The following is a 26437-nucleotide window of genomic DNA, read 5'->3' as shown; positions in this document are numbered from 1 at the left end:
TTGTTGTTGTTGTGAACATCACAGAGTGTACTTACACAAACCCAGATGGTATAGTCTACTACACACCTAGGCTATATGGTACCAGTCTTATGGGACCACTGTCGTGTACGCAGTCTGTCATTGACCAAAACGTCGTTATGCAGCACATGACTGTACTGCATGCTGGAAATTTGCTATAGAGTAGATCTCAGGTGCTCTCATGACACACAGAAAAAATATGGTACCTATGTGGGGGGATGGATATGTTAATTAACCAGACTGTAGCAATCATTCCACTATATATATATATATATATCAAAACATCATGTTGTACACTTTAAATATATACAATCTTTACTTAAAAAATAAATATGCCTTAAGAAAACTTCTACTTTGTAGATTTCCATTGAGCCTATGTATCCAATGAATGGCACTCCTTTCTGTTCCTTTCATTGCTAATTCTAACAGATTTGTGAGCAAGTACTTTTTATGTATTTATGTATATATGACATTCAGCATTTCTTTTCCAGAATTTCCAGGTGACCTTCCAAGGTTGAAACTAAAAGTGAAGGTTGGTATATATTAATTTTCTATTGAAATGACTAAAACCTCAATTTACATCTCTGAAACTGGGGATAATAATGCATACTTTTAAGATTTTATGCAAAGGAAACGAGATAATATTTAAGAGAACAATTAGCCCCAATGGTGGACATGATACATTCTCATAACCCTTTTATATTTCACTTAAATTTTCAATTTTATTTACTTTAGGCTCTAGAAACAATAGCTACGTACATGGACACTGCCTAAAGGATTATAGTTAAAAAATAATTTAGTACCAGTGTTGAAAGCATTCTTAAATAGGACAGTGCCATTAATTTTAGTAAGTTTATGAGACAGTACTTATACTATTAAGAGCTCAGCTCAACACAAACTGCTATTACCTGATGTTGGCTTTTTACTAAAACTAACAAGAGTCAAATCTTGACTCTTCTAAATGGGACCAGACATCTTAGCAAGCAGTTAATAATGCCTTCTGAGTGAAGGAGTAAAAGGGAAGCAACTTCTGGCTAAAAATATGCTTCTCTTTCCACCCATTCATTTCTGTGTCCAGTATTTCACTGGGATAACTGTTTGGATCTTAAAAGTTGTTGGCCTTGGGGGTCGGCCCCGTGGCTTAGCGGTAAAGTGCACACACTCCGCTGCTGGCGACCTGGGTTTGGATCCCAGGCGCACACTGATGCACCGCTTGTCCAGCCATGCTGAGGTGGCGTCCCACATAGAGCAACTAGAAGGATGTGCAACTATGACATACAACTATCTACTGGGGCTTTGGGGGAAAAAATGAGGTGGATTGGCATGGATGTTGGCTCAAGGCTGATCTTCCTCACACACACAAAAAAAAGTTTTTGACCTTTATCAAAGGTCCCTATTACAATACAAATCCTTCAGAAAAGGACAAACATCTTAAGTCTTAATTATCTTAAAGTATATCAAGAGCTGTGTTAACTAAGAACTATGAAACGTTTCTGCAAGAAGGACAGAGGCAATACACATGTTATGCAGAATGATTTAGTCGTACAGACACATGCACTTATAAAGAAACACACATTCTAGCCGTAGAATACTGATGAGTCACACTATTACATCTGTCTGTGTGTGGATACACTATATAAGAAGAACACATCTTCCATCAAATTTTAATCATCTGTGTGCATTTTTGACGCACTCAAGCATTTTTTAAAACAAAATTTTGAGGCAAGTTAAACTATCTTTGGGGTTAAGCCATCTGCTTTTCACATCAAAGAAAAATAAAGAACAGATCACTTATATATATTTTTGATTTCTTCAGCTAGAGACAGAATATCTCCAAAGGGAAACAGAATTAGGAGCACTAAGAAGCTCTGATCATCTTGAATCATCTTCTTCTCTTTTTAGCATGTGAAAATTTTCTTTGATGAGTCAGTAGTGATGTGTGCATTTTAATTCTGTTTTTATACTTGACCAATTTTCTCCACACTTTCTTCCTCAGAATCAACTTGTACTTTGTCAGAGATGTGGGTATATATGAGAGTAATAGCCATACTAACTTGATTCTGGCATGACCTTTCTGCATCACTAATGCTGAATTGAGTATTCTAATCATGCTAGGATATGCCTCGGTTTGGGGTTAATTTTCTGAGCTATTCACCTGACTGTTTCAATATGTAGATTTAGGTCTTCTTTTATTTCTGCAAAATTTTAATTGATTATAGGTTTAAATATTTTTCTGTTCCATTGCTTTGTTTTTTTTTCTTCAGGCTAAACAATTATACTTATGGTGGATTGTCTTTGCCTATCTCCCATTTCAACCTCTCTTTCTTTCTCTCTCTTTTATTGTGCTGTCACAAAAGTATTACAATGTACAATCTCCTAGTACACAAGTGAGTTTTTCTATGATAAATGCTAAGACAATTTTAAATTGAGCTATGGCAATTTTTAATTTTAATACCTATTGCTAATTTGCCATCAAAAATGACTATTCCAATTCACAGTATGCAAACTACAAAAAAAGTTATTGTGTCCCCTTACTCTGGCTCTTACTTGCTATCAAACTTTTCTTTTTCACTGTACTGTGGAATATAACTCAGTACCCAATACTTGCATTAATTTGCATTATCTTAATTACTAGAGATGTTAATTGGTTTATCCTATATTTATTGGCTATATTTATTTTCTTGTGAATTCCTGTTCATTTGCCCATTTTTTATTGTGTCTTTTTTTCTTATTGACTTATGGGAGATCTTTATATATTGTTTCATTTACATATTGAATATAGCCTGTTATATATATCTACATATATAAATAAATTCATACTTTTTAACTTTTAAAGCTTAATCATCTTTTGGGTTACATAGCTTTAAAAATCTGTTGTAGCTATATTTATTCATTCCTTCCTTAATGACCTTTTATTTTGTCACTAAGAATCCCTCTCTTTCCTACCCTAAATCATAAACACATTTTCCTATACTTTCTGCTCATATTCAATAGACTTTTTTTACATTTAGGTATTTATCTAAATATATTAGCAATTTATGTTTGTGAATTTGTGAGAAGAAGGGAAATTTTTTTTTTCCTTCAAGTGGTAGGTAAAATTAAATAAAATTTTTATGGGGAGAACATTCTTCCAATCCAAGAAAGTCTTTTTTCAATGGACGTCTGCTTCATCAGATAAATATCATATCTAAAGGAAAACATTCATCATTTATCTTAAAATATTTTTTATAATTGTGGATTTTATAAAATGTGTATAATATGCTGAATTTTAATTGAATACAAGTTTCATATAAACCTATATCACATGTAATTATGTCTGCTAATTTTATTACCCAGTCTTAGGTGGAATTTACAGGGCTTTAGTGCTCAGATCATGAGAAATAAGAATTCAACTACACTTAGCAGTGACACAGCCCTGGGAGTTGGTGTTGATTTCTAGTGGCCATATTTTTAGGATTAACATTGTACACTGGAGAAGAACAGACTTAATGACATTTTGCATACGAACAAGGGAAGATCTGGGGCCTTCAGCCTGAAGAAATCTTAGAGGACTCGTGGTAGCTATCTTCAAATATTTGAAAAAAATATTATATGTAAAGAAACAGACCACTGAATAAGAGCTAGAGAGAAGCAACATTTAGTTTAACAAAATAGAAAGTTATTTATTGCTAAAACTGACTAAGAATTGAGTAGGTGGTCATGTGAGGAAGGGAGCTTCTGGTCACTGAGTGAGAGTGATCCAACAGAGGCTGAGTGACTCTCTTTCAGATTGTACAAAAGGGACAGGGATTAGACAGTCAGCTGGAGGTTCGACTAACATATCTTTTATTTCTTATATACTATTATTTAATTTTGTGCCATTTCACTCTGAACTTTCACAGCCCAATGAAAATTAAGTGATGGGAATATGAACTGAGGAATTTTCTAATGAAAATGAAAATTTCATTACAAATGTAATGAAAAGAGTAAGTGAAGGATTGCGAAACAGTAAGGGTAGTGTTTTGTCATTTCTGTTGGTTGCCGTAAACATACTTCCTAGCATAGACAAGTGAGGGAAAGCAAAGTCGAAGTTGCAAAATCCAGGAGGCTAATGGCAATGAGATGGAGGGGAAGGAAGGTTGACATTTCTGGAGCCTAAAATATTCTGGGTACTCAACTCTCATAACCTCTGTTGACCTGTATGTTGGCTTCCCAGCACATTCCAAGACATCTAAGTCACTCATTTCTATGTGTTGTTTTAGTCACTTCGATTCTTGCTCATAAGTGTTCTTAAATTTCTCTCAACACAAGTGTAAATACTTTAAACAAAGCATTATTAAGCAAAACATGCTTTAGGCTACATCATATCAATTGTCTTTCCAACTTACATGCAAGCAGGAGAGGTCTGGACAAATATAGAAGCTGGAATTTCAATCTGATGGTGGACTCTGAGAAAGTATGTTAATTCACCTGAAATAACACACCTCATACTAATTTACTTCATGACCCTGTATATGAATTTGAAGGATATATCATTACTTCAGGAATTAATAAAGTTTATGTGGGGTTTACTATGGAGCGCAACAATTATTTGCATTTCTAACATGAGAAGGTAGGAGCAGAATTAGGGAACTGGAATGATAGGAAGTGAGGCAAAGAAGAATAAAATCACAACCTCCCATGGAGCTTGGGCATGGTGGGTGCACCCGCACGAGGGCCGGGGGGTGGAGGGGGGCAACAGAGTTACTGTGACAAGTCCACATGGCTAATTTTATCAATGAAATTTTCTTACGAAGAAACAGAAAAACAGGAAGGTCATTCACTTGTCAGGGACAGAAACTGCTCTCTTAATTTTCTTTATTATCTCTTCTCATGTAATTCAGCCTGCCTAATGTAGAACACAGAAAAGCAGAAAGAAATATGCAGAAAGAAAACTGTGTTAAGTTCTTCATGAAGCATCCATAAAGGTCAAATAATGACAGGGAGAGTTTTGACATTTTTGCATATGATTATATGGGAGACACTCAAAGAAAAAGCCCCTTAGCCTTGGTTAGAAGAAAAAGTGATGGAACTTCACCACAGGTATTTCCTGAATGGCATCTACTTGAAATATTCCTTCCTCTCTCCCTCCATTTCTCCCCCCTTTTCTCTCTTCCATTCTATACACCTTCTTTTATTTATTTTCACAATTTCCTCCCTACTGATTTACTTTAATATAAAATACACGTAAAATAAAAAATATAAAAATACTAAAATATAAATCCTAGACTCTGATTCAAACTATGGGTGTGTCCCTTTTCCAGAAGAAAATGTTGTGCACCCCCCTTCCTCCCCACACTATGATGATTAGGACATTAGGCTGGTTCAAGGGCAATGTGCTGAATGATAGAATAATCTCTGAGCATATCTTTTAACTAAATGCCCAGCATGGTACTCCTAGTACTGAATGTTTTAATTGGCTATTTTCTTCCCCTGGAGCCCAGCATAAAAATGGTAATCTTATTTTCCAGATGCTGTTAGCACTGGTTGGCATTTTCCTAATAAAGCCACAATGCTCCTGGCCTTTCATCATAGCTTTCCAGTAGTTTCTCCAAACCATTCTACCTTAATTACTGTAGCCTGGAAACATCACCTCCCACCCCCTGCAAGTTTTACTGAGCAATCAGCAATTTGCTGAGAAGAATGATGACTGTGTTATATTTCTCAGACTTTCATGTAGTCAGGCTTCTTTTAAATCAATTCAGCTTTGTGTTCTGTCTTTGAAGGATGGTAGTGAGGCTGCTATTTCCAATTCTCGGAGAGCAATCAGTAGCAATAGGTAGAAATGCCTCCTATGAAGAATTAATTATCGTGGCTGTTAACCTGTGGATCAGAGCTGGATGAGAAGCTGGGTGAGAAAGTGTCATCTCCCCAAAGTTGGCCTGTTGAAATATGATTTCATGAGCATGGTTTTTCCTTACTTCTGTTTTAGTCCTTATTGAAATGAAAAAGAAATGCCTCACGAAATTGAAATATCTGGTCACTGATAGTACTGCCTACAAGTCAAGTCACTGTCTTCTTCATATTAACTATCCATCTTTTCCTCAAAAAATGGGTAGAAAGGGGCTTCTTGGTCTTGAGATTCCTTTTTGAATCCCAAATGGCAGTGTTCAGGTAAATGAATCACAGTGAAATACTCCTTTTTTTTGAGAAGAGATTTATTATTAATAATGTCCTCAATAAATAGAAGGAGTGGAGAATACATAGAAATCTGAGTCGGACAGGTACAAACCGATGCAATGCAGGAGAACTCTAAATTGCATACTCAGAAGAGGAGGAAGGAAAAGCTATTCCCATGAGAAAGGGTGAGATACAGGAGGAGAGTTTACTTCAACATTGACAAAAGGCCAGCAATTAATACCTGCAGGGAAAAAGAATAAAAGTACCATCACATATAATCAATATTCCCCTGAAGAACATGTGTTCAAAGAGAAGGGGAGGAATTAGAATTTGGTGACCATCGTTCCACATGCAATTCATTTGTTCTTCAGAGGAACTCTTTGATGATATGTTATTTGCATTTCACAAATTGAGTATTAGAAAGATTGAGAGGTGCCCCCAGATCACATCAGTAGAGGGTGAAGAATGAGGTTTGTGGGGCTCTGAACCCTTTGTTCTGTCTACTACAGCACACTGTCTCAAACTGAGAAGCAGGTACATGTAGAGACAAAAAGGTGTTTAAATATTGCTATACAAGTTCTTTAAGCAGAGATGTATAATCTTTGTTAAATTGTCTAATCATTCATTTAATGTATATTTATCAGGAATACTATGTACCTGGGGATATAATAATTGAACGTAGACAAAATACAGCTTTTACAAACCTCACAATATAGAAGGAAAAATAGACAGTGAACAAATAATTATTATTATGATGAATTTTCTGAAAGAGTATTCCTCAATGCTATATAAGTACATAATGCCCCATTTAACTTATAATCTTCTATAACATGGCAACAGGAGGGTGAGTTTACAGGGCTGCTCACTCTCACAACTATTGTTTTTTCTTTTAATTTTACTGAAAATATTAGATAATAAATTAGACGTAAACTAGGAAAGGAGGAGATTAAACTGTCACTCTTTGCACTTCAAATTATTCTAAAACTGAAACCCACCATAGAATCCATTGAAAAACTATACAACCAATACAAAAATGCAATAATGTAATAGAGTACAAAATCAATATATAGAAATCAATTCCATTCATACACATAAAACAGAAACCACTTAGATGGTATACAATAAAAGAAAATTGCCCTTATTTACAATTGCAACAGAATGATAAAAATAATTAATATGCTTAATAAGAAAAGCACAAGATCCATGTGGAGAAATGTTTATTATACACCCCCCCCCAAAAAAAGCTGAGACAAATGTGAATACAGATTATGTTCTGATAGGAAGGCTTAAAAGATATGCAAGTTTTCTCTGAGTCAATTTATAGTTTTAACATGATCTAAATAAGATATCAACACTTTTCTTCTTCTTCTTTTTTTTTTTTTTTTGGCCAACAATGAAGATGCCTCTAAAGATCAAGTGAGAAAGTAACAGAAATAGTCTGGAAACTATGAAAATGAAGATCAGGGAAATGGGCTTAGTTCTACCATTTATTAAAATAATTATAAAGTCTAAATGAATAGAACGTTATGGCCATGTCTCATGAACAGACATGAAAACCAAAGGAATAGAATAGAAATGCCAGCATTAGACCCAAGTGCATTTAGGAATCTAAGTTATGAAAGGCAGCATATGCAATCAGTTAAGAAAAGAAAGATCGTTCAGTAAGTGGTTATAGGACACCTGATAGTCATCTCGGCATAGTCAGATTTATACCTTCCATCTTTCACCAGGATAAATTTCTAGTGGAGTAAAGATGCAAATGTAAAAAAATAAAACCATAAAATGAGACCATAAAAGAATGCATTCCTAACCTTGGAGCAAGAATAATATTTCAGGAGCCATTAAAATGGAGCCATTAAATTCAGGAACCATTAAAATAGATACGTTCAAGTAATTTTAAAAAGGACATCTGCATGCCTTAAGATAAACAAACTAAAGAAAACTAAAATATATCAAAAATGACAGGAGCAAAGAAAAATATAAATTGGTGTAATATACTTTGAACTCATACTATCCATGAAGGAATAATTTTCCATAGATAGATAAATAGGTAGATAATCCAGAAAACTTCAAGCAAAAGATCGGAATCACAACAGAAAAATAAGCAAAAAATACAAATAGAGAATTCAGCAAAAAAAGAAAATTCAAAGAGGTCTTAAAAATAATCCAGGTAATGACAATTCCACCCTTCTAGTTGTGCAGGCCAGAAAACTTGGAGTAATAATTTTTACTTTTTTATTTTCCTTACATCACATATCCAATCATTCAGGAAGTCTTGTTTGCTATATTTTCAAAATATATCCAGAATCTGACAACCCAGTTCTACCACTACCTCCCTGGACCAAGCTGCCATCATCTCTTGATAGGATTGTTGTCTTAGCCTTCTAGCCGGTCTTTCTGCTTCCACCCTTTCTCTGTATGGTTTAATCTTAATAGCAACTAGAGGAATCCTCTTAAAACTGTGTCAGATCATATCCCTCTTTTGCAGGAATTCCTCAGTGGATTTCCATTTCATCCAGAATGAAGGCCAAAGTCCTATGCATTCTGGCTTCTCATCACTCTGACAATTTCTACCACTCGTCCCATCTCCAATTCTGTTCCGGTCGCACTGAACTCCTGGTATTCCTCCACAGTGCCAGATATTCTTCCATAGAGAGAGTTTTGCCCTGGTTCTTCCTCCTACCTGGACCTCGCTTCCCCCAGATAGCTGCTTAGGCTACTCCTCATCTTCAAGTCTTTGCTCCAATGTAACTCTATTAGTGAAGCTTATCTTAACTCTCATTCCTCCTTCACCTTATTCTATTTTTATTTCTTCCTAACAATTATCACCACCTAATATAACATATAATTTACTATACATATGTGATTATATATATAATCATATACATATACGAATTTTTTTCTATTCAGTTCACTTTTATATTTCCATCACCTAGAATAAGGATGGCACAGAGTAAGGACTCAATAATTTGTTCAATGAATAAATTTAATTCTTCTCCTAATCTTACAGAGAAAAGTAAATTAAAATTTCAACAAGATGTCATTTTCACATAAATTGGCAAAAATGAGAAGTTGGTGACATCCTCTGGCAAAATATACTTTTTGATAAATTACTGATGGGAGTATAAAATGGTACAACCTATATGGAGGAAAATTTGGTAACATGTGCTAACATACATTGACATATGTCCTTTGGCATAGCAAGTCAATTAGTATTTGCACGAGGACAAAATGACACATGTTCAAGCTATTTGTTCTCATGTTGTTGTTAAAGTAAAAGAGTGGAAAAAACTACAAATTAATAAAGAACTAGTTGAAAAAATTATGGTACATCAATACATTGGATTACTATATAGCTGGAAAAAATAGTAGGTAGTTCTCTATGCACTGATTTGGAAAGCTTTCCAAAGTATCTTATTAAATTTTAAAGAAGGTACAGAATAGTGTGTACAGTAATGTAGCATTTGTGTAATAAGGAAACTAAGCCAATACATATTCACATTTGTTTCCATCTATATCTATCATCTATCTATCTATCTATCTATCTATCTATCTATCTATCTATCTATATATCTGTCTATCTATCTATCTATCTATCTATCTATCTATCTATCTATCTATCTATCTATCTATCTATCTATCTATCCATCCATCTACCCATCCATCCATCCATCCATCCATCCATCCATCTATCTATCTATCTATCTATCTATCTATCTATCCATCCATCCATCCATCTATGTATCTATCTATCATCTATCTCTCTATCTATCTATCTATCTATGTATCTATGTATCTATCTATCTATCTGTCTATCTATGTATCCATCTATCTATCTATCTATCTATCTATCTATCTATCTATCTATCTATCTATCTATCTATGTATAACAATGGAAGGAGAAGAAGAAATTAACTGGTGTTTGTAGGATGGAAGTAGTGGGAAAAGGAAAAGTGAAGGACAAAGGTGAGCAGGTGATATTTCTCTCCATATTTTGACTTTTTTTTTTTAGATTTTTGAACCATGTTATAGACGATATATTGATATATTTAAAACAGCATATATAAACAGAATTTAAAGTTACTACAAGGTAGTATACACAATAAACCACAAGAGGTATAGACAAAGGAATCGACTCTTCAATTACATTCTAAAGAGTAATATAATGGCACAAATTTTCTTCAGAACTTAGAAATTTGTTAAACTTTTGAGAATAGATTGCAGAAAATCAATATGTGAATGGATGAAGTCAGCCATATGGAAAAACACCCACCTAAGTAATTATTTCTTGGAAATAGGTGGTCCTAATCAAGAGATGAGGGTGTAGTTTCTATCAAAATGTGACTACATTTCCTGTTTAAACTTTGACTAAGACAATGCTTTTAATAAATTAAAAGGAAAAGGATATCCACTGAAGGTAGATGGTTGATTGGAAACTGAAATGCCAGAGACAGAAAGAGCAGCTGGCAGTTCATTTCTCAATGTCGCATGGTGGGGGTCCTCTGGACAATGGTCATTAGCTTATGGTCTCTTTAGTGTAAGTATTCACCGTGCAGATGAATGCAACAGACCATTAAAGCCTGACGTCAAATCCACTGAAAGTATCTCACTCCATCGCCCTATTTTAATTAAAAACAACTTTCTTATTATTATTAGATGCAACTTTCTGAGAGTGAATAAAAAGATAAGGCTCATTTGAGCATTCCATTCTACTTGATGATTCTATTTTTTAATAGTAAACAGTACATGTACATTTTGTTCTGTTGAGATTTTGGTTAATGTAAGTCCATCTCCCTGACTTTGATCATCTTAGTGATACTGACAAATGCTACAAACTCATGAAACTGAAGGCTAGGTGCAGAATTGATATCATATCACCAAGGGGTTGCCAGAAGGCATTGTCTGGATGACCAGCCAGTGACATTACTGATGTCACCTTGTATTATTATGCTCTTCCTACTACAATGATGAAAACAAAGGTAATTCACTAGAGGAACACAGGATGGGAAGAATGAGGTGACTGAGTTAACTCCCAGTATGTCCCAGTTTTTTTAATGCTATCAGGATGAAAACGTGAAAAAGTTATTTGTTCCCTAGAATAACTAGCCATCAAGGTATAATTCTAAAAAGAGAACAGATTATCTCCATTAATACAGAACCATCACGAAATACACTGATAATAAACTACAAGTAGGGCACCCTTCATAAAAAACTGAAAAAGTTGAATTCCCGGGCCGGCCCAGTGGCTTAGCGGTTAAGTGTGTGCGCTCTGCTGCTGGTGGCCCGGGTTTGGATCCCGGGCGCGCACCGACGCACCGCTTCTCCAGCCATGCTGAGGCCGCGTCCCACATACAGCAACTAGAAGGCTGTGCAGCTATGACATACAACTACCTACTGGGGCTTTGGGGGAAAATAAATAAATAAATGAAATTAAAAAAAAAAAAAGAATTTCTTAAAAAAAAAATAAAGTTGAATTCCCTCCTTCTCAGTTACTATACAGATAAAAATTGATAAGAGCTTCCATGTCTTTTTCAGTTAACGACCACTCAAGCAAGAGAATATTTTATTAGAAAAAACCAACACTTCCACACAGTATCATATTTTTCAAAGTATGGATATGGTGACTAATAGTTTTCTTTTAAGTATAGAATTATGGAGGCTGAAAATTCATAAGAAAACAGTTTTAGAAGCTCCTACTCCCCAATTATGCAAATAATTTTCTTTAGAGGTTTTTATTTCATTTCTGCTAAACCATTTCCATTTAAACTTTTGCCCATGAGGGAAGTTTTTCTTTTTTTTGCCTCATATGGTGAATTTGTAAGTGAATCAAGTATTTATTGAATACTAGAGCATGGAGTAGGACAAGAGTCCTAGCAGACCTCTGTTCTAACTCCTGCTCTGTCCCATTAAAGCTACTTATCCTTCTGGGCCATTTGATCTCTCCATCCTCCCAAACTATGATCTACTGACTATTGCTTATCTTTTGCTTTCTTTCTTTCCATCATTCTAATGCTACTTACATACTTATCATTGGAGACAAAAGATGCCACCATACATAATTATGTGGAGAATTAAATGAGGTAACAGTTGTAAACATAAAAGGAAGTGTTTCTTTTTTGTTTTCTGTATGAGGCACTGTGCTAAGCACTTCACAGATATTACCTCATATGGTACTCAAAATCATCTTTTGTATCCCCACACTGCAGACAAGAAAACCAGCAATCACAGAAGTCACTTTTAATCACATAGTTAGCAAGAGGCAATGTCATGTTCAGGACTCAATTTCTTTTGGAACTGTGTGACACATATACCTCCAAAGAATGGACAAGATCAACTGACTTTCCTTTTCCCTATTGATTCTCCTTATACAATCTCTTTCCAGCCCTTCTGAGATGGGTGCTCTGGGGATGAGTCCCAGATTATTAGGCAGAAACCACTGGTCCTGAATTGGACTTGTGCCTGGATTCTGCAAAAGGAAATTGATTAGATGATCTCTAACATTCTTCTGACCCACCATAGAACTGGAATCTAACCCATGTATCTTAGCTTGGATTCCCTAGGAAACAGACTCTGAGACAGATTAGTGTGAAGGAAGTTTATTGGAGCGTGTTTGTCTCAATCCGTTCAGGCTGCTATAATAGGATATCATAGACTGGGTGGCTTATGAGCAGCATAAATTTATTTCTCACAGTTCTGGAGGCTGGGAAGTTCAAGATCAAGGCACCACTAGATTTGGTGTCTGGTGAGTGCCCACTTCTTGGTTCATAGATGGCCATCTTTTCCTTGTGTCCTCACATGGCAGAATCCTCAAAGAGCTCTCTGGAGTTTCTTTTCTAAGAGCACTAATCCCATTCATGAAGGGTCCACCCTCATGACCTAATCACCTCCCAAAGGCCCCACCTCCTAATACCATCACATTGACAGTTAGGATTTCTACATATGAATTTGGGTGGGGACACACACATTCAGTTCTTAACAGTGAGCTTGGTGACAACACCTGATAGGGAGGAAGTAAGAAAAGCAGGATAAAGTTCATGGAGAACCTCAACTATGATACAGTGGCAACAAAGGCCTCAGCCCATTCCACAGGGAACTCTGGAGCTTGACTTGTCTTTTAGAGTTATCCCAACTTGAGGCAGGAAGCTGGGTCTTTGTACTTCCACATCAAGAGTCACTGGTAGTAGGCTACCAGGGAAAAGGCATAAACTTGGCAAGGCATATCCCTTCATCCTGAGGCAATGTATGAGGAGGAGCTCAGCTGTAAACCATCAACAGGAATCATGTCTGGTGGCTGGGAAGAATGAGGGCCTTCATATGAAAGAAGGGAGCTTGATGGCACACAAGAGCATTTGCTGCGTCTGATGTCTCTTCTCTGCTCCATTGTGGTAGTGCTGGGTTCCTGCCTAGATTTTGTCTGTCTCTGCCCAGAGCTATGGTCTACTTGAATACTTTGTCTCTCCAATTGATTCAAGTCCTACACATTGGCGATGTCGTTTTTGGAAGGAAGTCCATGAGGTTTATGCATATACTGGTGATAATGATTTGGGTTTTTCAGGGTAGTTCTCCCAATTACAAATATATTAACAAGAGTTGATTAGGTATTCTGAAATTTACTGGAAAAGCTCGTTCATTATGCAATTTGAAAACAGTCAATGTTGAGCTTTCCGTCTCATGCCTTCATTGAGCTTTGGCCCAGTCCACATTTCTATAAACTTTGTGGATTTCAACTTTGGTATGTTACTTGTAAGTTGGCCTTTCCCTTTCCGGGGAAAGGGAATATGCTCACTTTGCCATGGAAATGGGGAACTATTAGAATCTCCAGAAGATTGTGGTGCTGGACATGTATAATTTGAAAATTTTTATCAATACTTATTACTACTTACTTTGATATTTTGAAAACGAAAAAAATAATTCTTAACGCAGGCTACAAGAATGCAATCTCTGCAAAAGTCATCTTGACTGGAAGACCATAGGCTTAAAAACACTGGCATAATTAATGTGCCAATGCAGGGCAGTAGAAGCCGACACACAGCGGTCAGGATGCAACTAGCAAGTTTTTTTTTATTTGCCTTCTTTCCTACTCACATTTGTTTCCTTCTTGGCCATCTTTTTCTTTGAAAAATCTGACTTCCCTCTTTTAAATATGAAATTTGGCAGAATATTTCAGACATGAATACTGACAATTTGCAGAACAGTTTAATTGGTTGGGGGTTATTATCACTGATGGGAGAGTTGTATGTAGAGAGTGTTGGGTTGCTTAAAAAGGATGAAAAAGATGATTCATGTACTGTAAATAGCTGTGAAGAGTATGACCATAAGGCATAGTAGAAGGGTTGAGGCATTGTTTTTCAACATATTTTTGGCTTTAATAATTAGGTCTTTTGAGTAGAAAATTGCTGGGTAGGAAAGCCAGATTGTACAGACTCAAGGTCAAAGCCAGTGGAGAGAAAATGGCAACAGCTGGCAGAGATCACTTACTATGAACTCACTCTTCTAAGACTAAAAGAAAGGGATAAAGGCAAAGAACAGAGAGAGAAATGTATTGCGGTAGGGGACAAAAACAATGGGAAATATGTGCTTATGTGCAATGGCATAAAAAAGGGAGGAGGTCAACTCAACTTTGGGGGCTGCAAGATGAATTAAAAATAAGAAGAGTGAATGGATATTTTTTTTCACATGGGAAATGCAATCTTCTGCCTTATTCAAATACGTAAAAACATTGTGAGAAAAAAATCGTCTTTTGACCCAGTAAATTTCAATGAATTAAAAGAAACCTAAATCCCGTGGTCCCAAAGCATAAATTAGGCCATCTGAGAATGGATTCTTTAGTTTGAATCTTAAGTACTATGTCCCTGCTGTCTCTTCCTCCTCCAAATCCTTCCCCCAGAATTTGAGACTTCCTGTAATCTTTGGTAACACTTTTTGATGCTAGTACCTCTCCAGTAATAGATGACCAGATTATTGCTCCAGTGTTGATCAACAAATCCCCCAACGCCTGGAATATAATTTAAAATGTGTAGGTATGCTCATGGGGCTCCCTAATTTGCAGGATAATTTATGGGCAGCATTTGCAGGCCCACATCACATTCTCTTCACGTCAGTGATATCCTTCCAGCGTTCCTACAAATCTATATATGTAACATAGCTAAAAGTCAATCACTCCGAACACACACACTGCAGTTATATTTAAATATCTGATCTATCTGGATTTTTTTTCAGAATAGTTAGTGAATTATGAGTCTATTTTTTTCTTTTTCCCCCTGCCCAAAAAAGCAAGTCATTTGTTTCATGAACTTTTAGAAAGTAAATCAATTTCACCAGTGAGTTAAAAAGCCAATTTTACTAAGCATTGAATGATAATATGTAATAGGTCTCTTTTGAGAATTACTAATTTCTTCCAGCTATCATTTAGTGTATTCCTTCTTTAAGAGCAAATTGTTTTAATTCCAGGAATTTATACTCCATTTCAACTTGCTAAAACAGGTTCTCCCTCATTATTTCTCTATCCAGAATTTTCCCTGCTATTCTAACCTATGTATATTTACATGTAAACTTTAAAATTATTTTGCAAGTTAACAAAATAAATATATAACATTTCCTGAAATATTTAATTGAGCTATCACCAAATTTGTAGATTTCTTTGTGGATACTGTGTTTACAATTTTCGCCTTCCTTAAATTAGTTTAAATGACCCCCAGTAAAGTTTTGTAGAGTTTTTATAAGTGCTATACACTTCTTGGGAAGATATAAATTTCTATTTCTTATGTTACTATTTTAAGAGAGATTAATTATTTTATTATCTTTTCTCGCTGGCTATTATTTCCAATATTAAAAATCATCATACTCTATAAATTCATTCAGTAATTGGCTAAATTACCAAATTATACTTTTTCTTAATACCTTCTTAGTTAATTCATTTTTAGGGGTTTTTAAACAAATATTCAGTCAAAATTTGAAAATTGTGCCTCCTCTTTTTTCAATAGGTAGATATAAATTTTGTCTTGTCTAATTGAATTGGTTTAGTAAGAAAGGATAGTGCATATAATCTTCACATTCTCGAATTTAATAATAATACTTCTAATGTTTTACCACTGAAATAATATTAAGCATTCTTATGATCTCTCATGAAGGATTGTGATTTTGATTAAGAAATTTGATTAGAAAATTATTAGATTTTCTCATTTATAAGTTAATTGAATAATTATATTAATACACTTCTAAATTATAAATTTTCCTTGAATTCCTGAAAAAAAACCCTACTTATAAATGATATAGATTTATTTATCTACCAGAATAAATACATAAATGTAGCATTTTTGCAACCACATGCATACAAAATATTGAACTTCCTTTGCCAATACAAAAAGTTGCTATATTTGTATTATGCTAATGGCAGTTTTGTTTCCATTATGGTTGAATAAACTACTAACAGATTTACTCTCCTGTAGACAACAACTATAAGCTCTGGGAAATACACACACAGACCCCAAACTTCCTGAATTTTCTGAAGAGTAAACAAAAGCAGAGATTCTGGATGAGAGTCACAATTTGGAAGAAGAGACCGGTATGGTGTGAGTTTTCTATATTTTTAGCTTTTAGTCAGAGTCAGGCTGCAGTCAGGGTGCCACAGGCAGCATCTAAAACACTGGTAACCCACGCTTTCTGGCCTGATGCACCAGAAGTCAAGGGCGAGGGGAGCCCCAAATTCAGCGTATACATTCTACCTGTCTCTGACTGAGCCCTGACCATGCATGTGTGGGGCAGGTAGCAAATGGCCTTGCTAAAGGGGAGAAAAATGAGATTTGAATTGCTATCCAAGAGATAAAGATCGAAATTTAATAAAGTTAATTGAAATACAATATTAAAGTCATTGAAATTCAATAAAGTTAATTGCATACTAAAACAAAAATGTCAGCACTCCGTAATAATAGAAACTAATCCTGGGTTCCCATGATACTACATTCACAGAGTACAGGATGCAAAAATAAAAATAAACTTGACATAAATAAAACAGGAGAAGGCAACACATTTTCAAGACAAAATGCAGTCAACAGAGGCCAACTCTGAGATGACCCAGATGCTGGAACTAACAGAAGAAGACTTTAGACTTTAAATAGCTACTATAGACACTCTGACTGTGGTCAAGGATAATGTGCTCACGGTAAATAATACGATAAGAAATCTCAGCAGCGAAGTAGAATCTAATAAAAAGGAATTAAGTACAAAATCAAGAACTACAAAATATAATATCTGAAATTAAAAATTCACTGAATGGGCTTACCAGCAGAATAGAGATGGCAGTCAATAAATTTGATCAATAAAATGTTCCAATCTTGAGAATAGAGTTAAAGAAATTTTTAAAAACTGCATAGAAATGTAAGGACCATTGGAATATCAAAATGCCAAATATATGTTCAATGGAGACCCTGAAGAAGAGAAGATGTGGATGTGGCAGAAAAAGCATTTGAAGAAATAATGACTAAAAAATTTCACAATTAGGTAAAAGATATAAATTCAGAGGTTTTGTAATTTCAGCAAGCCCCAAGAAGAATAAATATGAAGAAAAACAAAACTAGGCACTTCACAAACAGTTGAAATCCACAGTAGTTTAAAATCATGTGAGATTTTAATAAAGTTTGATACATTAGCTATGCAGAGGCGCTACTGGAGTTCTGAGTTTCTTGCCCCAAACTGGAGGGTTATGGCAAGGTTCTGGAGATTATGCTGTACCTGACTCTTAACATAATATTTAGCAAGAAAGAAAAAGGTGGGAAGGTTTTTCTCGGGCTAAATGAGTATATGCACAGGTATTTGAAATAGGGGCTGCAAGCACTTCATCCTCCTTTAGTAGGTTGAGTGGAGAGTGTTGAGTTATGAGATTGGGAAGATAGATGCAGATTTCTGGTACTTGATTTCCATTATTAGCTCAGATCATACATTCAATTGGGCTCTCATTATTTCACATATTTGCCAAGATGTTAGTCTTTAAAGCACATTACCCTGAAGGGAAGAGGAAGAAACTTGAAGTGTGAGGTGTGATTCCTGCCTTAGGAGGGAAGACTACAAACACGGTTAGACAGAAGCATGACTAAAATAACAATGGTGACTTTTTAGAAACTTTATTTAGGTTTAAATATTACACACATGTCTTATGAGCTCTTTTTTAGGTCAAAGAATCATGGATTAGCAATAAAGTGAGTGATAAAGAAATAAAATCTTGCCCCATTTTTGTAACACCAAGATATGAGATTCACTTAGAGATGTGGTTCTTGAGACTTAACAGAAAGCCACTCTGCAGTCATTTTGAATGGATATTCAAACTCATAGTTGTATTATCAATTTACAGTATGCACATTACCATTTCAAGAGACTTTTCCTTGAGAAATAATTTATTTTGGAATAAAAATATACTAAATATGAATAATAAACATATGCTTTTTTTCAGCTTTATTGAGGTATGATTGACAAAATTTGTATATATTTAAAGTGTACAAGGTAATGATTTGATCTATATATACATTGTGAAATGATTACCACAATCAAACTAACATATTTATCACCTCATATTGTTACACATGTAAGAGAGATCATACAGTATTTTTCTCTGTCTGACTTATTTCATTTAGCATAACGTCCTCAAGGCCCATACATATAGTTGCAAATGGTAGGATTTCCTTCTTTTTTAAGGCTGAATAATACTTTATATCTATATCCATATTTATCTATAGATAGATAGACAGATAAATAAACACCCCCCCACACACATTTTCTTTATCCATTCATCTGGACACTTAGGTTGTTTCCTTATCTTGGCTATTGTGAATAATGCTGCAATGAACATGAAAGGGCGGATATCTCTTCAAGGTAGTGATTTATTTTCCTTTGGATAAATACTAGAAGTGAGATTGCTGGATTGTATGGTAGTTCTATTTTTAAATTTTTGAAGAACCTTCATACTTTTTTGCTATAAAGGCTTTACCAATTTAGTTTCCCACCAACAACGTAAAAGGGTTCCCTTTTCTCAACATCCTTACCAACACTTATTATCTTTTAAATTTTGATGATAGCCTGCCTAATAGGTGTGAGGTAATATCTCATTGTGGTTTTAATTTGCTTTTCCCTGCTGATTAGTGATGTTGAGTATTTTTTTCATATACCTTTTGGCCATTTATATGTCTTGTTTAGAAAAATATCTGTTCACATCTTTTGCCCATTTGTTAATTGGATTGTTTTATTGCTATTGAGTTGGTATGAGTTTCTTATATATTTTGGATATTAACCTCACATTTTTTGCAAATATTTTCTCCCATTCATAGTTTGTCTTTTTGTTTTGTTGATTATTTTCTTTGCTGTGTAGAAGCTTTTTAGTTTGATGTGGTCCAACTTGATTATTTTTGCTTTTGTTGCCTGTGCTTTTGGTATCATATCCAAAAAATCATTGCCAAGACCAATGTCTAAAATCTTTTTCATACGGTTTTTTCTAGGAGTTTTACAGTTTCAGGTCTTACATTTGTATCTTTAATCCATTTTGAGTTGATTTTTGTGTATGGTGTGAGATAAGGGTCCAATTTCAATCTTTTGCCTGTGGATATTCAGTTTTTCTAGCACCATTTATTGAAGAGACTATCCTTTCTGCATTGTGTATTCCTGGCACTTTTGTCAAAGATTAGTTTATTGTATATGTGTGGGTTTATTTCTGGGCTATCTATTCTGCTCCATTGGTCTATATGTCTATTTTTATGCCAGTACCATACTATTTTGAGTACTATTGCTTTGTAATATAATTTGAAATCAGTGAGTCTGATCCTCCAGCTTTCTTCTTCTCTCTCAAGATTGCGTTAGCTATTTGGGGTCTTTTGGGGTTCCATACAAGTTTTAGGATTGTTTTTTCTATTTCTGTGAAAAATGCCCTTGCCATTTTAATAGGGATTGCATTGAATCTGTAGATTGCTTTGGGTAGTATGAACATTTTAACAATATTAATTCTTCAACCCATGAACACAGGCTATCTTTCTATTTATTTGTGTCATCTTCATTTTCTTTCATCATTATTTTATAGTTTTCAGTGTATAGATATTTCATCAGTAGTTTTGGCTGAATTTATTTCTAAATATTTTATGTTTTTTGATGCTATTGTAAATGAGATTGTTTTCTTAATTTTCTTTTTGGGTAGTTTGTTGTTAGTGTATAGAACACAAATGATTTTTGTATGTTGATGTTGTATCCTGCAACTTTATTTAATGCATTTATTAGTTCTAATAGTTTTTTGGTGGAGTATTTAGGATTTTCTATGTAGAAGATCATGACATTTGCAGAGACAATTTTACTTCTCTCTTTCTGATTTGGTTACATTTTATTTATTTTTCTTGCCTGATTGCTCTCTCTAGGACTTCCAGTAGGATGTTGAATAGAAGGGGTGAGAGTGGGCATCTTTGCCTTATTCTTGGTCTTAGAGGAAAAGCTTCAGCTTGTCATCATTGAATATGATGTTTAGTTGTAGGCTTATCATATGTGGCCTTTATTATGTTGAGGTCCATTCATTCCATACTTAATTTATTGAGAATTTTTATCATGAAAGGGTGTTGAATTTTGTCAGATGCTTTTCCTGCATCTATTGAGTTGATCATATGATTTTTATCCTTCCTTCTTTTAATATGGTGTACCACATTTATTGATTTGTATATGTTGAATAAACTTTGTATCCCATGAATAAATACCACATGTTCATGATGTATGATCCTTCTACTGAGCTCCTGAATTTGGTTTGCTAGTATTTTTTGAGAATTTGCATCTATGTTTATCAGAGATATTGGCCTGTAATTATCTTTTCTTGTAGTGTCCTTTTCTGGACTGATTCAGTCTCTGTACCCATTATAGGTCTTCCAGATTTTCTGTTTCTTCATGATTCAATCTTGACAGGTTGCATGTTCCTAGGAATCTATTCATTTCGTTTAGGTTATTCAATTTGTTTGCACATAATTGTCTATAGTAGTCTCTTATGATCCTTCGTGTTTCTGTGGTATCAGTTGTAATGTCTCCTCTTTCATTTCTGATTTTATTTATTTGAGTCTTGTCTCTTTTTTTTCCCCTTAATTAGTCTAGCTAAAGCCTTGCCAATTTTCTTTATCTTTTTTTAAAACACAACTCTTAGTTTCATTGATCTTTTATATTGTTTTTCTATTCTCTATTTCATTCATTTCTGCCATATGTGTTTTAAGATCTTTAGGTAACTATTGCGATTTTTACCTTATAATTACATCTTCTTGTCTTATATTTAAACTCCTATTGAACTTACATTTCATTTAATTTAATATTGAACTTACATTGAAGTTGTGTTGAAATTTCCTGTCCATTTGGTCTTCATTTCCTTGATATCTTGTCCTTAGAGACCAAAGAAAGGCAAGTGATGGTTAATTCAATATCTCTTTAGCATTTAAGATGCCTTTGCCTCTAACTCATAACTATCAGCTATTAAAATTAATACTGAATAAACAAAACTCTCATAAAAAAATGTTGAGAAATGAGCACTGCCTACTAACTTCATTCTCACAGATGTTTAATGTTATTACAAAGGATAGACATATACTTTGGAATTTCTGCTCCCCTTTCCAAAGGTTGATAAACTCATAATTTATTGAGTCTTACTCAAAACTAAAATGAAGAAGTTTTTTTTTTTTTTTAGTCATTTCCACTGACATTCTGTCAGGATTTTCTACCTAGACATTGAATTTGTTTTCTACAAACAAAAGTTGTTTCATTAAGTCTTCTTGATGAACATCGTCTTTAACATATTTAAACAAGGGCATGAATCTCTTGCCCCCATCATATGTATCATATGATTAAATATTATAGGGTTTTAAAACATGGTGAGTACTACGGACTGAGAAAGTTTAATAAGGACATGATTTTGAAATGACTTCTAAAATACGGATAGGCATTTGATTTAGAACTTCCATAAGGAGCATCAAGTGTAATCTGTTATAACGGGCTCACGTGTACACCAATAAAACCATAGAAGGAGAAGTATCCAGTACTACAAAAATGAAAGAGAATCTAACTATAATAGAGACATTTTTGTCCAAAAGTTGCACGAAATAAAGTTGGAGACCTTTGATTTTATACTGAAATCAACATGGAACCATTGTAAGTTTCACACAGAAGACTAGGTCTTTAGGCAAGAACAAAACAAACAGCAAAGCAAATGGTAGGAAAGAAATTTTTTTAAAGAGCCATAGTAAGAAAATCACATTTTCTTATCAAAGAAAAAGAAGCTACCTACAACGAATAAAATTTTTACTTAAAAGCAAATCTTTCCCGAAGAAAGAAACGAAAATTAAGTAATGCTATTTGAATCATAGATGTAGTACCATCTTTCATGCTTCCCAGTGATCTCCAAGAAGATGGCATTAGTAAGAGTGATGAAAATTACCATAACTGCTGTGTAGTGCCAGTATAAAACCAGTTGCAAAACTTCTTTCCATAGGAGGGTCTATTGGTTGCTATTCATCTCCTTGTGCATTTGTTCTTTAAGAATCACAGTTGAAGTGATACTTTTGGCAACTGATCACATTTTACTATTGCTTTTGAAATGGAATATAGTTAAATGTGGGAATGACATATAGTTATTTTAGTCAGTTTTTAAACCTCACTTAGAAATATTAATATACAATCTGATAGGCAAACCTGTTTATAATGCCATTTTTTCTTAAATGTTTCTTCTTTTGAAGTGAAGATATTCAAGTAATAATGTTAAGCTATTATCGGACAAGAATATATCATGAGGAGATGTTCCCAAATCATAAATATTGCCTTTCCAAGTTTGATATCTCTTAGTATTGTTGTTTTCGAATTGTGCTCTGAGAATCCTCAGTGATTTCAGTAAAACCCTTCACAGCTGCCTTTGAGGGAGACTGAGGGACTTGTAAGCAGAAGGGGAGGCCCCCAGCTTCCCCTGTATATTTTTTAACTAGAAAAGCTGAGACACTTTACATTAGTCCTCTACTTAAGAGGTCTTTTGAAGAGACAATATTTCTGCCTTAAAAAGAAAAAAAATAATATTTTTTTTCCTTTACAAAGGTTTTTTGAGCTAATGAGCTGGAACCATTGACCTGGTGTGCTTTATTTAAATAACTCATTTAATTTCATGTATTCTCTGGAGAGTCAGTAAAAACTTGAACTGAAATATTTCTTTTATTATTGTTCTTTTCCACAATATTATGAAATTCATCTTCTCCAGACCTGTCACCACTTTTTAAAGACACTAACATTTTTTTCAGAGAGAAAGGGCAGACACGATAAAATAGGTGTTTGGTCTGAAGAGAAGTTCACTGTGGTTGGGCTAACTCCAATTTAATAACACTGTTTTTGCTATTTGAATTAAGGAAAGGGCCTTTACAGCTAGAGCCCTTGTCTAGTGATAGAAATGGCAATGTCTCCAAGAGGTAGAGATGATTCACAAGTGATTTTAGGTAGAGGGTGTAGGATGTGTGGGTGGCAAAAAGAAAAAAAATCACCGGATTCCGAGACTAGATCCTTGAGGAACAAAATGTGAACTCAAGAAGAGAGTCAGTGAGAAGATGGAGTTTCTTGAGCATTTAGCAAAAGAGGAAGTTGGCAGCTTGGTGAAAGATGGCTCCAATAAACGACTGTCCTGCCACGTGGGGGTGGGGGAGGCAATATCTGAGACTTCTTATTAAAGTGTTACAGTTCCAACGCAATTTGGTTTATATGCTTGGCAAGATATCCAGGATTCTTAAAATTTGAAGAGAACATTGAATGCCATCCAAAACTTCAATTCAAATTTTTTTGTTAATTTACTTGATCTGTGGAGAAAAATGAGATATTCGGAAGTTAATTTTTTTATATTTGGCATCTGTTCTTCTCTCAAGTAATAACTTTGAAGAAAACACAATTCTGTGATGAGCATAATGTGCCAGAACAAAGCAGAGATAGTCCTCTGAAATTGAGTTTAGGGAACTGGAGAGGATTTTCAGCTTTATAAGGACATAAACCATGCAAAATAGACTTGTGCTTTCCTTTCCGGAATAGACTTAATTTTGTCTGTCCATCTGAGAAGCTTCAGGATTCTCTTATCAGTTGACTCTTGAATGTCTGTACTGGTTTGCATGGTCTGTGTACATACATAGATACAAACATACATACACAAATGCATCATGTTATAAAACAGTGGCCTGGATCCCTTCAAAAAAACCAATTGAAACCTACATGCGTTGCTGATAATGTACAAGTTATTGTGAACCACATAGATATCTCCTAGGATAATTAGAACCAGTTTTGCATTCTTCCATTCCAAAGATTATCCTGTGTCAGCTTTCATATAATAATCTGTCCTAGAAAATCTTTCTCTTCTTCCACATATCTTCTCTATCCTACCCATTAGAATTTTCTGTATTCTCTAGGAACATCTTCACAAAAACACATATTTCCCTTGACGTTCCATAGTGAAAACCATGGTGCTCTGCACATGTTTAGCATGTCATCAAGGTTTTTGACTGACAGGCTGGCACTCCAAGCTAGCTGTGCTTCCCGGCAGTGCTGCATACAGCAGAAGCACGACTATGAAACTGATACTATAAAATCATTTTTCTAAGGACGCCTGTAAGGCCGTAGGATGATACATACTGCACTTGAACTGGCTAAATCATGCCTCTGCAAGTGGTTTTTCTGCAGTATTTATTTATTTATTTTTTGTTTTTGTTATTGCTATGAGTGGAGAGGGAATGAAGAGGAAGGAATATGTCTTGTAACAATATTCTGGGAACCCATCACTTCTCTATGGAGAGAGCCCTTAGGCATATAATTTTTCCCCAAATGACAGTTCAAAATGTAATATTTTTATTTTATCTTTCTGCATGACCTCTGAGCTAAGAAACAGAAAAATATAATCAAATGATGCATAAATTTCATGTAATTCATCAAATTATTTCATGGTCCCCTTTAGGGTGGGGAAATCACAATTAAAGTCTTGAGTACAGGGAAAAAATGGATTTGTAGCTATGGAAAATAGTAGTTTTTAATGATAGCTTTTTTAGTGTTGGTTTTTTAAAGCATGTAACATTTTCAGTCATCTACAAAACTTAAATATATAGGTAAAGGCCTTTGCTTTTCATGGAAATCATTTAGCTAATATCTGTAGACCCAGCAAGAGCTGATTTGGAAGCACCAGTGATCTTTTTGATAAATCAGTATCTAGGGAATGTTATTATTTTACTAAATGTTTTCCTTATGGTCTTTCTTTTGAGGGCTAAGACATTTCTTTTTTAAGTTTTTGTAGGTCAAAGCTCTTTGTAAACTCTGTATATTACTGTAGCTGTGTAAGGCGTGTTTATATTCCTCACATGCGTAGAGCTTGTTCAAAAAGAATGACGTAATTTGCCTAGGTCGTGTGAGATAGGTTCATGTCGTCCATTCTCCTTAGTGGCTTAACAGAATGTTGATTACCTTGCTCTATGTTGTTTCATATTAAGAAATATGGTATTGCCTACACTTACATTAATTCTACAGGCATTCTTTCCCAGAATCAGTCATGATTTGGCAGCCAAATTAGGGAGATTGCCTTTTTTATGATACCACTCAGGCAGTACAGGAAAGGTAGAGGAATGAAATGAATTGTCAAGTCAAAGCGAAGGGTCCTATGTGATCAAGTTATCTTGTTTACTGTGAGCTCCAGGTTAGCAGCACATTATCTATCTTGTTAGTAATTTATCACCAGTGCCTTCCCATCACCTAGGGATGGATCACCATTGTCTAAACGAATAAAAATCTATTAGGTATTTATTCTTCAGAGAAAGTACTGTGAGCAGTTTAAAGGACATAGATACCATGATTCCTAAAACTCAGTCATCAATTGGCATAAAGACAAGCACAGGGTGAGTAAAGGGCTAGTGTTCCTTCTTTCAGCCTCAGAAATGGACACTTCTAGGCTTAAGGGGAGAGATAATTTCTGCATGTGTATAGTCTTACCATTATAAATATTCCTTTTTGTATTTTCAGTAGTTTGTTCCTATCTGACATCCTTCCAGTTGCCCAAGCCAAAAACCTTAGAATGATCTATGATTCTCTTTTTCTCCTCTTTCACCTGATTCATAAATTCTGTTGGTTCCAATTTCAAAATATATCGAGAATCTTAACACCAGATATTCTGCAGGTATCCTAATCTGAACAATCATCCTTTCTTTCCTAGACTGTTGCAAGAGCCTTCTGATTTACTCCTCTGCTGCACTCCAGTCTATTCTCACCCCGCAACTACAGTGATTCACTG

At 34.7% G+C, this 26437-nt stretch overlaps 1 long non-coding RNA gene across 1 annotated transcript; it reads left to right on the top strand.

Annotated features, from left to right (window-relative positions):
- The first annotated feature begins 506 nt into the window (after positions 1–506).
- LOC147915985 (uncharacterized) lies at positions 507–26437 on the top strand. Its single transcript, XR_015553574.1, has 3 exons — positions 507–550; positions 16605–16720; positions 26360–26437. It is a non-coding gene; the product is annotated as an uncharacterized LOC147915985 (long non-coding RNA).

This window comes from Ceratotherium simum, chromosome 11 (assembly GCF_057802395.1).
Source record: "Ceratotherium simum simum isolate JZ-2026a chromosome 11, ASM5780239v1, whole genome shotgun sequence".
Taxonomy (NCBI): Eukaryota; Metazoa; Chordata; class Mammalia; order Perissodactyla; family Rhinocerotidae; genus Ceratotherium; species Ceratotherium simum.
Note: the sequence above shows the minus strand (reverse complement) of the source record. Positions and strands in the feature narration are given on the sequence as shown.